This window comes from Poecilia mexicana, unplaced genomic scaffold (assembly GCF_051168715.1).
Source record: "Poecilia mexicana isolate PSO_F unplaced genomic scaffold, ASM5116871v1 scaffold_17, whole genome shotgun sequence".
Taxonomy (NCBI): domain Eukaryota; kingdom Metazoa; phylum Chordata; class Actinopteri; order Cyprinodontiformes; family Poeciliidae; genus Poecilia; species Poecilia mexicana.
The window spans coordinates 3862888-3877978 of record NW_028263386.1 but is presented as its reverse complement, the minus strand read 5'-3'; the positions used below and the strand labels follow the sequence as shown (position 1 = coordinate 3877978).

General features: G+C 41.1%; 1 pseudogene; it reads right to left on the bottom strand.

Moving 5' to 3' along the window:
- Nucleotides 1-1914: 1914 nt before the first annotated feature.
- LOC106903565 (frizzled-8 pseudogene) lies at nt 1915-5479 on the bottom strand (annotated as a pseudogene).
- Between the last annotated feature and the right edge of the window lie 9612 nt (nt 5480-15091).

Here is a 15091-nt window from a genome sequence, read left to right as displayed (position 1 = left end):
TTTCCTCTGTGGATTTCTTTTAGATGGGTGGGGGGCTTGAAGAAACATGCTCACGTCGCTGCCACTGGAGAATGGCACACACATGTGCAACGCTGGAAAAGAAAGCAGCATGCCTCGAGTTTAACAAGCGCAGACAGAGCAATTTGTTCTCATTGGAAGGTCCGACCCGCTGCAGTTAATGATAAATTCAGGAAGATAAACAGAATCACTAAAACAGACTTTTTAGACGATTTTATATACCTGCAGGTGACTTCACGGTCTCCTCTACTGTGTCTTACAAAATATTTTTCTTTATTCCTAAAATATGTAACAGCTTTTTAAAAATTGCAATCACAGGTTTTAATGTATTTTGTTGGGATTAAGTGGAATTGCAGTGGACAAATGTAAGTTTATTTAATAAACAAAAGCTCTGAAAAGTGTGGAATGCATCTGCATTCAGGCTGCCTGAGTTCATTCTTCTTTTTTAGGAAAACATTTTGCTGTAATTAGAGCTGCATTAAAATAGGAGCACATGTGAACATATTTTGCAAGTTTGAACTCAGGCATGATCTGAATTTTGAATAATTCTTACACATATATATGGTTTGATCTAATGCAATGACATCTTTGTTGTGGAAGGTGAACTTTTACCCCAGCCTCAAGTCTTTTTCAACATCTAACAGGTTGTGTATTTAGATCCATCCATCTTCCACCTTTCCTGTCTCTGCCAAAGTAAAACATTCCCACAGCATAATGCTGCCAAGACCATATTTTACAGAGGAGGAGGTGATGAGCAGTTTTAGAGTTTATGATTTATGAAGAGCATAACTACTCGTGTTCTGTGACAAATCTCTGAAGTCTTCACCAAAAAGTTAGTCTTTATATAGAGACAGGGATTGATGGCACTTCAGGTTCTTAGTTTAAAAAAGGAGAAAATCATTGATCATTTTCTTTCAACATTAAATCTGTAGATACCCAATAAAACCAGTTGAAGCCTTTAGCAAGGCACTGCAGACGCTTCATTGGTTTTAATGGGAACACTTGATTTGACTAAAATTAAAGACTTGGATTGAATGTAATCTAATAAAAATAAATGTTTGTTTTCAACATCTTAACATCTGTTTTAAACTGAAATTATAGGAACAGAACCAAATTAAACGTTAGAGCATGCAATTTTTTTCCACCTTCAGTTTAACAAACAAACGAAAATACATTTCAGTTTCTTACAATTGCACCACAAGGTGGCAGCATAAGTTGATGAAAAGTTTCAACCTCATTAGGTTTATTTATGTTGCTCCATTAAGGCTTCCCACTGTCTTTTCTTTTGAGTTAATCTGAAAACTTTATTTTCTTCACTGTGAGACGATAAAAACCCCAATCTGATGCACACTTGTAACCGCTGGACACAAAACATCTCCAGACCTCAAAGCACCACTGACTGACCGTGTTTTCCTGCAGAAGACTAACGGACCACACACTGATCGGGCCGTAATTACCTTTCCATACAGCACAGAGGGAGTCAGCCGGCCGGTTACAAGCCTGTCCCTCCAGTCTGACATCTTAATTAGAAGCCTGAGGCTCAAAGGGCTACAATGTAAATAATATATCCTATTTGGAGTCATTTAATCGTCTACCTAATGCATCCTTAAATAAGCAAAGTATATAAGTTTCTTTATTTTTGGAAGCTTTCATTTCACCAAAAGCAATTAAATCTGGACAGCAAGAAATATGTTCCACTAGTATTTGTACACCTGTGTGAAACATGGAAAAAAAGCAGGAGATCATTTTACTTCAAAATGTACTTTTTGAATGGAAACAGATGAGGAATTAATAGTAAATATGTATTTAAAAAGAAAACCATCTGCAGTTATTTTAATCAAATATTTACACCATTTCAACAAATGGTGTTTTGCAATAAAGCACAAGTAAAAAAGATCCATTAAAATCCTTTTTATTTTCAAAATAAAGTTTTCTATCAAAGTGGGAATTATACATATTTACAGTCTTGTGAAATTACATATACAAATATACAGAGTATGTACAACAATAATTATATAAATACACTCTATACAAGCTGATGCAACCCGTATGAGGCAGTTTTAAGGCATTGAATGGATGGAGAGCGACAGCTCGGCTTTGGGCTGCTTCAAGCAGAGCGCTCTCATTCTGGATGTTTAAGACACAGCGGTTCTTCACAGTAGGAAGAAGAAGAGCCCCAGGTATAGCACACAGCCAGGGCCGGCCTGAGGAATAACCAATAGTGGACATGTCGACAAATGTGGCAGCTTAAAGAAAACCTTTACAGCTAGAAAGTTTTGGTAGCTGTCATAGTTTCAAGTTAAGTTAAAGATTTCTGCTGACTGTCAGAGAGAAAGTGAGTTAGTGAGAGAAATAATGTCTCGTTTTGTCATTGTGGCCACTGATTAAATCAGAAAGAGCAGCTAGCGTTTTCATCTACATGTTTTACTGAGCAGCTTGGTAAATGCACATTTAACCTTTTCACTGGCACAATGGAGAATTAATACAGAACTGGTAGAACATTATTAAAGTCTGTTGTTTCCAAGACTGCTGATGAACTAGTCTGACTGACTCTGACAAAAAGAAAACCTAAAAACACTCAAGCTGATCGATGAGTTTTAGCAATCAAGTGTCTGTATAGATTCTTATTTTACTTTATCCAAATCTGATGCTGCAACATAAGTTAGGTTTTTATCTGATAAGATTTTGATTCAGTCTTTGCAGCCTGGTACAATATATAATAAATAAGATGAATTTAATTAACTGCTGGCTCATTAGTTAACTGTAAAACGGCTGTATTTGATGCAGGATGCAAAGAAAAATGAATAAAGAAAAGTTATTCAGCAGAGCTGAAGGATGTCATGCAAACATGGATGAATCCTGCATATTAATGTCATCAGTTGCATTCAGTGGTAGAGTGACTGTGTGAGTCTAAGCAGACTTTTTAATTATGACTATTAACATACAATCAGCCAACTGAAGACGTGACAACTTACCCAACCCAAATTGAAATGTTAAATTTCAGAAACATTTAAAGGTCACAATTTACAAACAGTGGGAGCATTTTAAAAAAATGAAGTTTATACTTTACCCCCCTGCTTAGTCTGCTTATGCCTCTGGCCGGCTCTGGATGTATGCATTCATTTAATCCCAGATAAGACTCTGCATTCTTCAGGGCAGGTACATTGTTCTGCTGCTGCTGACAGGCTCATTATTTAAAGAGAAGCCATTAGGCGCTCATTAATGTGCTAATTACAACACGCTGATGGACAATCCCAACACAATTAGTCAGACCCCCCGCCCCCAAAGTTAAACCCGTACGTCATTTGGATAAGGCAAAGGAGCACGTGTTCAAACTCATCTCAGAACTTTTTTAATAACACAAGGGCCAATCCGTCATCTTGGAGTCTCAGTTTTTAATAATTTATCTAATAAAAATATTCCAAAGAGCGGGTTTTTACAGTTTTAGGCGTCCGTGCACCCTCAGCATCCGCGCTCAGACCCGGGACAGAGGCATTTGTTTGGGGCAGGACACTGAGCTGGCCGTCCCGGATCTCCAGGTCAGTCCGGTACTCACGTCGCTGTACATGGATCCCGCTGACGCTTTGCTCCCCCAGCAGCAGCGCGTGCAAAAAGTCCGCCAGGACTCCAGGGTTTTCCCTGACCAGATCCAGGCCCCCGAGGTGATCCCCACCAGGAGACACATGAAGTACTTCAGCATGAACACGGCATAGTCCGGCCTCTGCCTGCTGCGGTCCGTTACGCACGTACAGTTATGCGTAATCTCCCACGTCTGCCTGTTGTGCTGCTCGTAAAAGTAGCATGCCACTATGACGGTGGCCGGGACGGTGTAAAGAACCGTGAAAACGCCAATCCGGATCATAAGGCGCTCCAGTTTGTCAGTCTTGGTGCCGCCTTGCTTTATAACGCTCCGGATGCGGAAAAGGGAGACGAACCCGGCCAGAAGGAACATGGTGCCGATGAAGAGGTAGATGACCAGCGGGGCAAGCACAAACCCCCGCAGGTTATCCAGGTTCTGGTTCCCCACGTAGCAGATCCCAGCCACGGAGTCCCCGTCCACCGAGCTGAGCGCCAGAACCGTTATGGACTTCAGGCTGGGGATGAGCCAGGCGGCCAAGTGGAAGTACTGAGAATAGCTGGCGATCGCCTCGTTCCCCCACTTCATACCTGCCGCCAGGAACCAGGTGAGGGACAGAATCACCCACCAGATGGAGCTGGCCATGCCGAAGAAGTAGATGAGCAGGAAGACGATGGTGCAGAGCGCAGGACCCGTGGTCTCATAGTGGATGTGCTCTGCGCCGCTCTCCCTGCTGCAAGCCACTTCCTCATGTCCGGCGATCAGCCTGACGATATATCCCACCGACACGAACATGTAGCAGGCAGAGAGGAAGATGATGGGCCGCTCCGGGTACTTGAACCTCTCCATGTCTATGAGGAAAGTTGCCACTGTTGCAAAAGTTGAGATGAAGCAGAGGACGGACCACAATCCGATCCAGAACGCCGTGAAAGTCCGCTCCTCCTGGGTGAAGTAGGGGTTGTGGCACGGCATGGCGCAGTTGGTGATCTGTCCGGTCTTGACGCGGTTGTGCAGCGGGTGGCCCTCCGCGGTCACGGGCACCATGGGCGCGCGGCAGAAGCAGCCCGTCTCGCAGGGAGACGCGGCAGGTTTGTGTTTTCCGGGGAAGCCTCGGCCGTAGCCGCTCTTCTTCTTGTTGTACGGCTTCAGCGGCCGGTTGGTCGGCTTGGCCAGCACGGGAGATGCGGTGGTGGTCTGGCTCCGGTTGTAGTCCATGCACAGGGTGTCCTGGTTGCCCTGTTCGGGCAGCAGGTCGCACCTCATCCGGTCCGGCCACGGGAAGCCGTACTGGCTCATGAGCGGCGCGCAACCAGCCTTGGCCCGCTCACACACGCTCCTGCACGGCGGCAGCGGCTTCTTATAGTCCTCCAGACAGATCGGCGTGTACATGCTGCAGAGGAAGAAGCGCAGGTCCGGGGAGCACTTTATCTCCACCAGCGGCCAGAACTGGTGCACCTCCAGCCCGGCTTCGTCCTGGGTGTCGTGGTTGAACTGGTTGGGCATGTAGGTGTAGTTGTACCCGATTCCTTTGCACAGAGGGACGGATATCTCCTGGCACTGGAGCTCCTTGGCCGCCTTGCAGCGCGTTGAGTGCAGGATGAGGACAAACAGGACGCACCAACACGGGACGCGCACCTCCATCGTTGCCTTTTGTGCGCAATCAGTCCAGGACAAAACTGACAGAAAACTTGCGCTCTGCAAGGGAGTCCGGTTAATCCAGAAAGTCTGTCAAACTCATACTAAATCTCAGGAAGTCAGCGTGACTTTTCAGTTCACATAAACCCAAAAGGAAAACGTTACTGTCGCGTAATCCGGAGCTCCTGCCTGCCTCCTCGCTCTCCTTTGTGTCAGTGCTCGCCGTGTCTGTGCATGCATGCTCTGTGGCTGACAGGCGGGCTGCATTTTATATGAGGAGAAAGAGGACACTCCCCCCGTAGGGACAGGAAGGGAGTTCAAGTCAATCAGGAGTTCCTTCTGTAGGTGTTTGCTCAAAATGTTCACCCTGGAGGAAAGGGTTACGATCACTTTGTCCTTGTTTATGTTACGCAAAACGCTTTACAAGAAGTCTGTCTCTCTCTCTCTCTCTCTCTCTCTCTCTCTCTCTCTCTCTCTCTCTCTCTCTCTCTGTGTGTGTGTGTGTGTGGTGATTGTTTGGGAAGAGCGTCGTGGGTTACAATAGATACATTATGAAGGAATGCAGTTAGGCATCCTAATTGTTCGTGGTGAACTTACAGGTCAACTGATGGAGCTTTTTAGGTCAACAGATCGCAGCAATGAGGACATGAGAGCAGCACTCATTAAACAAAACGAGGCAAGCGCTGCTGACATGTGAAGGCGGTTCACATCTTTTTTATAAATTATAAACAAAATGTGTGTATTTATTGTCCAAGGTGTTCAGACTCTTGCAGAATAAAAGAAAAAAAAAATCTGTATAGATATTTACAAGAAAAAAATAACTTGTACTTTTTTATTTAATCTGTTGTATATAATTAGATTTAAAATTTCCTTACTGAGAGCAAAGCAGAATCTAAAGCCAAATTCCTTGTTTGTGTTTGTGCAAATTTAGAAACAAACTTGATTCTGATCATTTACTTATTTAGTTGTCCTTAATATATTCTAGCTACTGAAGTTGGGACCAAAACATAACATGACTGTTTATTAACAAATATTAATGGAAAATCTTCAATAGTTGAAAATAACTGTCACTATTCCTGAAAAAATCTTTTCTAAAATGTACAAAGCCAATCAGTGAACTCCCCATCGAAAGAATATAACAATATAACAATATATACGTTTTAGGAGATTCCTGTAATCAAAGTACAATAATTTAATCATTGAGTTTATTCACATTCCAACCACAAACTTCAATAGATTTGAATACATTTAATGTGAATCAGTTGTGAAGTGGAGGGAAAAGGATACATGTTCTTTAGATTTTCTGTTTAAATTTGACAAAATTCGCCCTCTCTGCTGTGACACTGCTAAATAAAATCCAGTGCAGCCAACTGCTTTCAATAGAGTTTACATGTGTCTAATTTAATCCCAGTATGAATCCAGCTGTTCTGTGAAACCTTCTGAGATTTGTTAGAGAACATTAGTGAACAAACAGCATCATGAAACCCAAGGAGCACAGCAGACAGGGTGGTTTAAAGCAGGGTTATAAAACAATATCCTAAGGTCTAAACATCTCACGAAACCGCAAAACTAAAACCATGAACACCAATAAACCTGACAGATCAGGCAGTAAAAGCCTTCATCAGAGAAGCAGCCTAGAGGAGAAGTGGTGAGTCTAAACCTGCTGGTGTAAAATACGAAGACGTTGTGGGAACATGCAGATATTCACTGAGTCTCCCAGAGGAGGGTGTGACTTTGTTCACTGTGTAAAAGCAGGTGGACTAACCGACCGCTTTGCCTTTCGCCAACCAGCAAACATTTGCAAGCTAATTTTTTATGCAGCCACCAACCCCCCCTAAGTTTTAATTTGCCAATAAGTTTGACAGAAGCCAATTTATTCATCGTCTGTCAGTAAGTGGTTTTGAAAACCGCAAGGGAACAATGATGCTGTCCATCACTCGCCCTCCAGGGGAGGCAGAGACTTCCTGCCTCCTTTGGATGCCTGACAATGTGAAAATGTACATGTAGCCTTGGAGTTGGATGTATGTGTGAAAGAATGAAACAATGTGTCTACATGCTCATGTGTATGGCTGCTTGTCAGAAGCTGGAATAAACAGAGAATGTGTGTGTGTGAGGATGTGTGTGTGTGTGTGTGTGAAGCGAGGTTACTACGGGCTTGTTAGCCCACAGCAGGGGGTCGACTTGCTCTAAAGAGAGGGGGGCTGTTTGTCTTAACGCTGCTGCCAACGTTTTACTCAGTGCATGCTGTGTCGGCGATTACCACGTCACACCAGCAGCCTAACAAACAGGGCTCTGTGTGTGTGTGTGTGTGTGTGTGTAAACAGTTTCAGAGCTCAGCCCAAAGGAAATAAGCTAACATAGGCAGATACAGCATTGTGATTGCACTAATTAAAGTCATTCACACTTATTATTGGATTTAGCAGCTTCAAATGGAGCTGAGACAGTTTGGTAGACAGACACAATGTTTCCAATCCACAGGTTTTATCAGAACTAATTAGCCCCCAAACTCCAGCGTTTGTAGAAGGGTGCGTGTTTTAGCTCGGTTTGACGTCTCATGCGAGTGACGTTGGAGATGAAAAAAGACTAATTCAAGATTCAAGATAACCTCTTGACACTCTTCCTATGATGGATATTTGTGAAAAAGTTTTGGTCAGAAATGAAAAACCTTCAATCTTTATGAAAGACGGATGGGAAAATATCTTGTGAATTTGTGCAGATTTTTGGAGTTTACCGACCAATGCCAAGATGTGGATGTACCGTGATAGACTGTTAATTTTTCCAGACCACCCACTATAGAAATATCAACTAAAAACAACAGGAAATTATGCAGTTTATACCAAAAAAGCAGCTTAAATCGGACAGAGGACTCCAGTAAATTGAATCTGGAAAAGTATTAAAATTTGATTCAAAAATTTGGAAGTACTCTGCAAGACGGCAAAACGGATCTTTGGCTTCCTCAAGCCTGGCCTTAGACATGTGACGATTAAATCTGTCAGTCGAAGACAGACATTCTACATGGTTTCATTCATGTCTGATGACAGTGGGGATTCAGGCCATGCTGGTTCACAGTCAGCACAGAAGTGTCTCATCCTGTTGCCTCTTTAGCTGCAAAAATGTTCTTCTGTTGGTGTCCGAGGGACAGGAATGTCTCAAACCTTGAAGATTTTTGTTGTAAAAAGAAATACATTAAACAACCTTTTTCCTGTCCCATTAGTTGTTTAGTCAGATTACTTCTAAATAATCATCACAAATCTACAGTAAAGTCTTAGAACTGCATCCAAATTCTACTGTAGCTACACTTGTGTAAACAAATGGGGTTTAATATGCTTTCATTTTATAGAAAAAGTGGCAGTTTAGTATCTCAGACAGTTTTTACAACAAAAAAACTGAAAAACTAAAAGAATAGTGCAATTTCATTGCTTCCGACTGGTAATGAAACTATAAATTCAAGCAGAGCTCTCCAGTCTTTTAGTTTGCAGCTGTTGTGTAAGAAGCTGAGCCAACTCTCTTCCAGATCCTGATCAGCATTCCTCATCACCCTCTCAAGCTTTCATTAAGCTGGGTCTGCAGAAGCTAAGCTCATGTAAACATTACAATCTGGATCCATGTGGATTCTCTTCTTGCATGATGAGAGGATCATGAGAAAAAAAGTTCTGCCAGTGGGATGGTAAGATGTTGCTGTTGAACCAACCTTCCAGACCTCTCAGGTTCTGGTTCCGCTCTGCATCCAGAACCAGAACCACACATGGAGAAGCTAATGGCAATCAGCTTTTATGCACCACAAATCTGGAAGAAACTTCCAGGAAAATGCAGCTGAAACTCTGAGCTCCTTTAAATCAAGGCTGAAAACCAGTTTAGAGTTTCTATTGATTGATAAAATATCTGCAACATTAATCAACATTTTGATTTTGGCATTTGACAAAAGTAATATTTATTGCTTGTTTCATCGTTGATGACTGCATGATGATTTTTTTGCAAATTGAACTGCCTGTTGCTGAAATGTGCTTTACAAATAAACTTGACTTAAACAAAACAAACAAAAAAAAACAAAACATAGATTTTTAAGGGCATAAAGCGAACTAAAAGGCTGACATGGATGCCTTTGCTTGATGAAGGAGGGCAGTTTAAGAAAAACCAGCAATGACAATGTCTGGTTTGAGTTTTTGGAATGGCAACTCAGTGCTTCAGAACATAAACGGTTTTCAAACCAGTTCATCTGGAGATGTTTAACCATGAAGAACATCAGTACATGCAGAAATGTTTTGTGTCTGATGTGTCTTTAACTCCAGCTGAGCGGTAGGATTCAGGTGAAAGTCATAAGAACCACCTCCCATCAGGGCCGGCTCAGAATGAGCATCAGTTACACCAATCGCTGTCTGTCGGACTGGAACCCGTATTGATTAACAAGCCTGATAGACTCGGTGGCCCCAGCCACCAACTGTCGACTACGCCTCCTGCCTTCTGTGTGCAGTGGAGACGGTGAGTTTAGGGTTACGCGCTGGCCCCCTGCATACCAAATTTAAAAGGGTGGAAATGGAATTACTGCATCTGCTTAGAAGTCGATTTCTGCATTCTGCAGGCTGGCCGACCCGCTCTGCCACACAGGCTCTGCTCTCGCGCTTTCCCACCCGATCTTTCTCCAGATTCTCCCAGGGCTCTCAGTGTTCCTGATGCCAAAGGGGGAAAAGTGGGTGTGTGGGGGTGTTTCTTACAGAGTCACTGAGGCATGCTGTGAAACTCTGAAATGTTTTTCTTTGTATCCTTCTCATGGAAAGTTTGGCCGTTTCACAAACTCACAGCCATTGTTTCTCTGCTAATATTTCTAATGATTAATATTCATTAATGCTGACTCTTGCTACTATTGTGGGTCAAGGCTTTGTGAGTCCCAAGGCAGACTAAAGTAGTCTGTGGAGAAAGCAGTGATAGTTGTAGAAGAACAGGTCTGTAGAAAGTCTTTGATGAGATTTTAGGTTAAAAACTACCTGAAAAGCTGAAAATCAGCCGGAATCAACTAAAAGATTCTGATGCATTTACAGGACACAAATACATTTTGTCACCTTTGCAAAATATTGGCCAAAGTCGTTTCTTGGCAAAAGTTTTTTTTGCGTGTTTTTGGCAAGCGATGACTTAGACCATTATTTTAGCCAAGTGACGATGTTATACTTTGAAAAACGTTTCAAAGTGGAGGCATATGTTTTTACTGTAGGGTGAGAAACCTCATCTGGTAACTTTAATGACCTCCCCAAACCTCTTCTGAAGACTTTGAGGCCTAAATAAGTTTAACACTCCAACGCCTGAATAAGACGCTGAACAGACGGCACCTTGACTGAATTATATATTTAATGTAACTGTTCACATCCCTTGCTGCCATGATTTTCCAGCTTATCACTTGAACAGGCTTATTTATACATGATTTAATTTCATTTCCTATTTAAGGGAAACATTACTATTGGGAAATTGTGTTTTTTTTTGACATTATCAGAATTTAGACAAAGGTTGTGGAAGCACAAACACTGTTTTATGTTCTTTCATTTGTGAAAATGTTTAAAAACATGTAGCCTACCTTTTTCCTTTTTCTTAGGAATAATGCTTAGAAGTAATGTGTTCATCCATCACACAGTTTGTTGGTGCAAAGCGACGGATTGTGGAACAGTTTGTGTTCAAACTTTTCAAGGTTCTTTACATGAGTCAGTTGTTATGGATTTCTTTGACCTTTCTGAACCAGCCAATGAAAGAGAATTTGTTGATGACACTCCTGTCTTGTACAGTTTGTTGTCTTTTTAACTTCTTAGTAAATCACAGAGGAGTGGAAGTCTCTAATTATCCAGCCATGACCGGCGGAAATTTGAGTTCCTGCTCCCTTCTGCTGCTCCTGGCCAGTGATGGATGGAGGATTTCTTCCTTCCTACCACAGGTTGGATTCCTCGGCATGCCTCTCTCCGGCATGTTTACTTAAAAGGCAGGCTACAAATCAGCCTGAGGTGGGTTGTTAGGCTTTAAGCAGTCACCCTTAACACACACACGCACACACGCACACGCACACACACACACACACGCTCTGATCGTGTGCGTGCACTGACAGTGTGTGTATTGTGTCGGCTCACCTTCCCTCCGTTCATTAACCAGAGCAAACACTGACACAAATCCCTCCCATCCAATCAGTCTACCGCCGGGCTGGGCCGTGACAGCTCGGTCTGTGTTAACCAACCCCTCAAACCAAACACACACGCTGATAGGAAGTTAATAGATAAATACCAGGAGGTGTAAAACTAAAAATTGGCTTAAAAACACAGAGGATCCCAAACACAAACAGTAAGCTTAGCAAGGTTTTGCTTTGTCCTCTTGCTTAATTTTAATGTGTGACTGTTTGAAATCCAGTAAAAATGCTGAGAAACATTCAGTTCATATCTGACACTTTGTATTTTAACATGAAAAATTATAAAGTCATGACTTATTAATCAAAACTTCCCAGTAAGTCTGATTGGCCTTAAACAGTAAAACAGACAATGAAAAATCTTTAGTTGCAGTCATATAAAAAAAAAAATCTGGACACAAAAAGATTCAGGTTTTTATTAAGAAAGTTTTTACAAATAATGTCTAGTCTAATATTTTATCCACAGAAAATGTCATTGAATCAAATTGCCTTGTTTTATTTATTAATTAAAAGTTATTTAGAGCTAACCTGCTGCTGTTGTTGGTTTAAGTTTCATGATCTGGTTTCATGATAACGACAAAAGTCAAATTAAAATCAATTGGTTTTTGATAGATGGAGATGGGTCATGATAAAAATATAAAGCTCTAACTCAAATTAAATTAATATTTTTTATCTGAAAATGTGATTTTACATCCTACTTCCATTAACTGTGGTTGTAAACTCCATTTGACTTGTTGACTTTGAAGAGTTAAGACAAATGTTGACCAAAATGTCTGAGTGGCTTCCTGCTGGTAGATCTCACCAACTGGCTTCACTTATTCTCAGTGCATCATAGTGAACAATGATTAGATTATATGAAATGCTTAAAAACAAAGTGTTGCAAATTGGGAACAAAACATTCTTAAGGTAGGCATGAGTTGACGCATAATCAAACCGAAATGCACACGGCTTCTTTTCACACCTGAAAGTCCAGGTTTGAAAACACAAACTGTAAAATAATTTAATCTGTTACAAGAAGAAAGCAGACAAAACAGAGACGTTTTGTGAGTTTTACTCAATGTGACCCAAGATTAGGCATAAATGTAACAAATTTGTTCTCATGCAAAAATTTGTGTCTACTTTGCCAGTTTTATATTTACTCCTGTTAGCAGTCATCTAAGCAAAATAGCAACAATCAGCATTCTTTTCCCACTTTAATTTTGTTGCATGTAATAAAACCTGCATGAGGTCATTTTTGCAAATCTTAGTTATTTGTGTGAAACCACAACCTTCGTCCCCTTCTTGCTATGTTGCAATTAAAGGTAATGAAGCAATAAACTCTGAGTCAGATGTGGAGGTTACATTGTAACGTTTACTCCCTGGGATGTTTTTCACATGTTTCACTCTATCTCTTGCACTTCTGACTCACAGTTTCAGGAGGTTTGGTTTCATTTTATGACCTTGGACTGCAATAAGCAGCTTTCATGATGGAGATGTCATTGATGTAAACTCAGGAATCGACAGTGATTATCTGTGAATTTCACTATGTTTTAATGCAAAGCTATTGAACTTATGGCTGCTTTGATGAAATAACCAAAATGACTCCAGAAACAATTCCTGTTCTATTCCTGACTGTAAAAAACTGACAGAATGAACTATTGACAGCGTCCTGCAGGAACACCCAGTAAAAGTTTGAGACAACCCTCCTACATCATTTTCCTGCCCAGAGCAGTTAGGGGAAGCAGGTGAGGTCATCATGACAAGTAAAATACTAAAACTGATAAGAGAAAATCAGTTTGTCCACTTGACTGTTTTATAAATCTGTCTTTTATATGATTTCAACATTTTTATGCTGGATTTGTGCTATAAAACTCATTTAAAGATTTTAAAAACTATATTTTTAGATTATGATCAACATTAAAATATAAGTTTCTCTTTCGGGGTCCCAGATTTATACGTTTGACTCCAGATGAGTCATGAACTGTATTGCACATTTAAGTGGCATCAAGGAAATTTCACCTTGACTCCTCCAAACATTCATCTTCGCATTGCGGCCAAACAGTTAAATCTTCCTCTCATCTACCTGGAAACATTTCTCCCAGAGGTGTTTGGTCCAATCATGAAAATGAAAATTGAACACTTGCACGCATGTCACGGCCTTTTAAACTCAAAAACCAAAATTATGTGGGAAAAGGCAGTGAGTGGCAACAGGTGACTTCTGAATGCAATTCTGACCTAATTTTTTGAAAAACATGTTATTTTTAGCAACAATCTGGACAAAATAATAACTGATCATTTCTACAGTTTAGAAGTAAACGAAAGCTACGTCCCATTGTCACAAATAATTGGCAAATAAAAATGACCAAAGTAATCACATTTACAAATTATTTACAGATTTAGCTTCCAAAGTAGCTTAGAGTAAAAACTGAATTGACAGAACTTATGATTTACAAGAATCCAACATAAATAGCTATAAAAACACATATACTCGAGTCTGTTAGCTAACATAAAAGTTCACACATTTAAATAAGATGGAGTGTATCTTTTTTCATTTTAAATAACTGGCTTGTTTTGCTTCTTTCTTTTGGCAGAAGTTTTATGCTTTACAGCTGCAGGAAATATTCGCTCTGAGTATGAAAACAAACATCTGGGATTTTCTTGACTAGAGTGACTTATATACACGTTATTATGGCAATTTTGGAAACCAGAGCCTCAGTAAAAGGTGAGACAGTAAATAAATAATTTAAAAGTATTTATGGAGAAATTTTGACCACTTGATTCTTCCTTCTACCACCTTGTAATCCCTTCATATGGTGGTTTATATGTAGTATGCATGTTAGCTGGTCTGTTACTAAACTGCGACTTGTTCCTCTGGCGTCATTAAGGCTCCTGGGCGACAGCGGCCTGTTCTTAATTAGCGACCACTGGAAACAGGCCCTGGCGTGTTTATAATTACGGCTTTCTTCAGTGACGATGACGTCTTCTTAGAGGTAAACACGGTCACTCGCCTGGCTCTGGCCCTGCACAGAGCTGAGGATTCATAAAGAGGCTTGACGACAGCTTCGCAGCTCTGAGGCGCTGGCCGTGTTTTACGAGCAGCTCGCAGCTCAGAGGGAGCCTGTCAGCGAGGCAGAAACAGTGACGGGGTGAGAAATGCTGAACTGAAAGCCATTAGTGTTCCATTAGCAGTGGAAACGAGAGGTGACAGCCGCTATTTTACACAAATCAACTCTGTAACTGATTGTGCAGTGTGTAATTATCCAAATAAAAGCTGTTTTTTGAGTAGTTAAAAGGCTTTAAATTAATAATGTGTCTCTCTTAACACTTATAGCGCGGCCATTTCTGCGACCCCCAACCTGCCCCCTGTTTTAGCTTTAATAGCTGAAACTATAACCTCATTATTCTGATTAATAATGATGTACAAATCTGAATGAACCAAGAGACTTTGTTCATTCAGCTCAAAAATGGCAAAACATATCAGTTTTTGGAAACCATGTTAAACATCCAAACCTCAGGTGTCTAAAGGTTACAGTTCTTAGCAACATATTTTACATTTTGCACCCAGAAATGATCCTCCTCTCTGTGCTGCTGATCTAGCTGAACTTTGATGAAACTTTTCCAGCTCTGCCTCTCATTTGTAAGCAGCCATCTCTCTCATGAATCATGTTTCACCTGAAGTTCTGGATGTGACCCAATCAGAAGCAGCATGAATGCAGCAGGGGATGAAT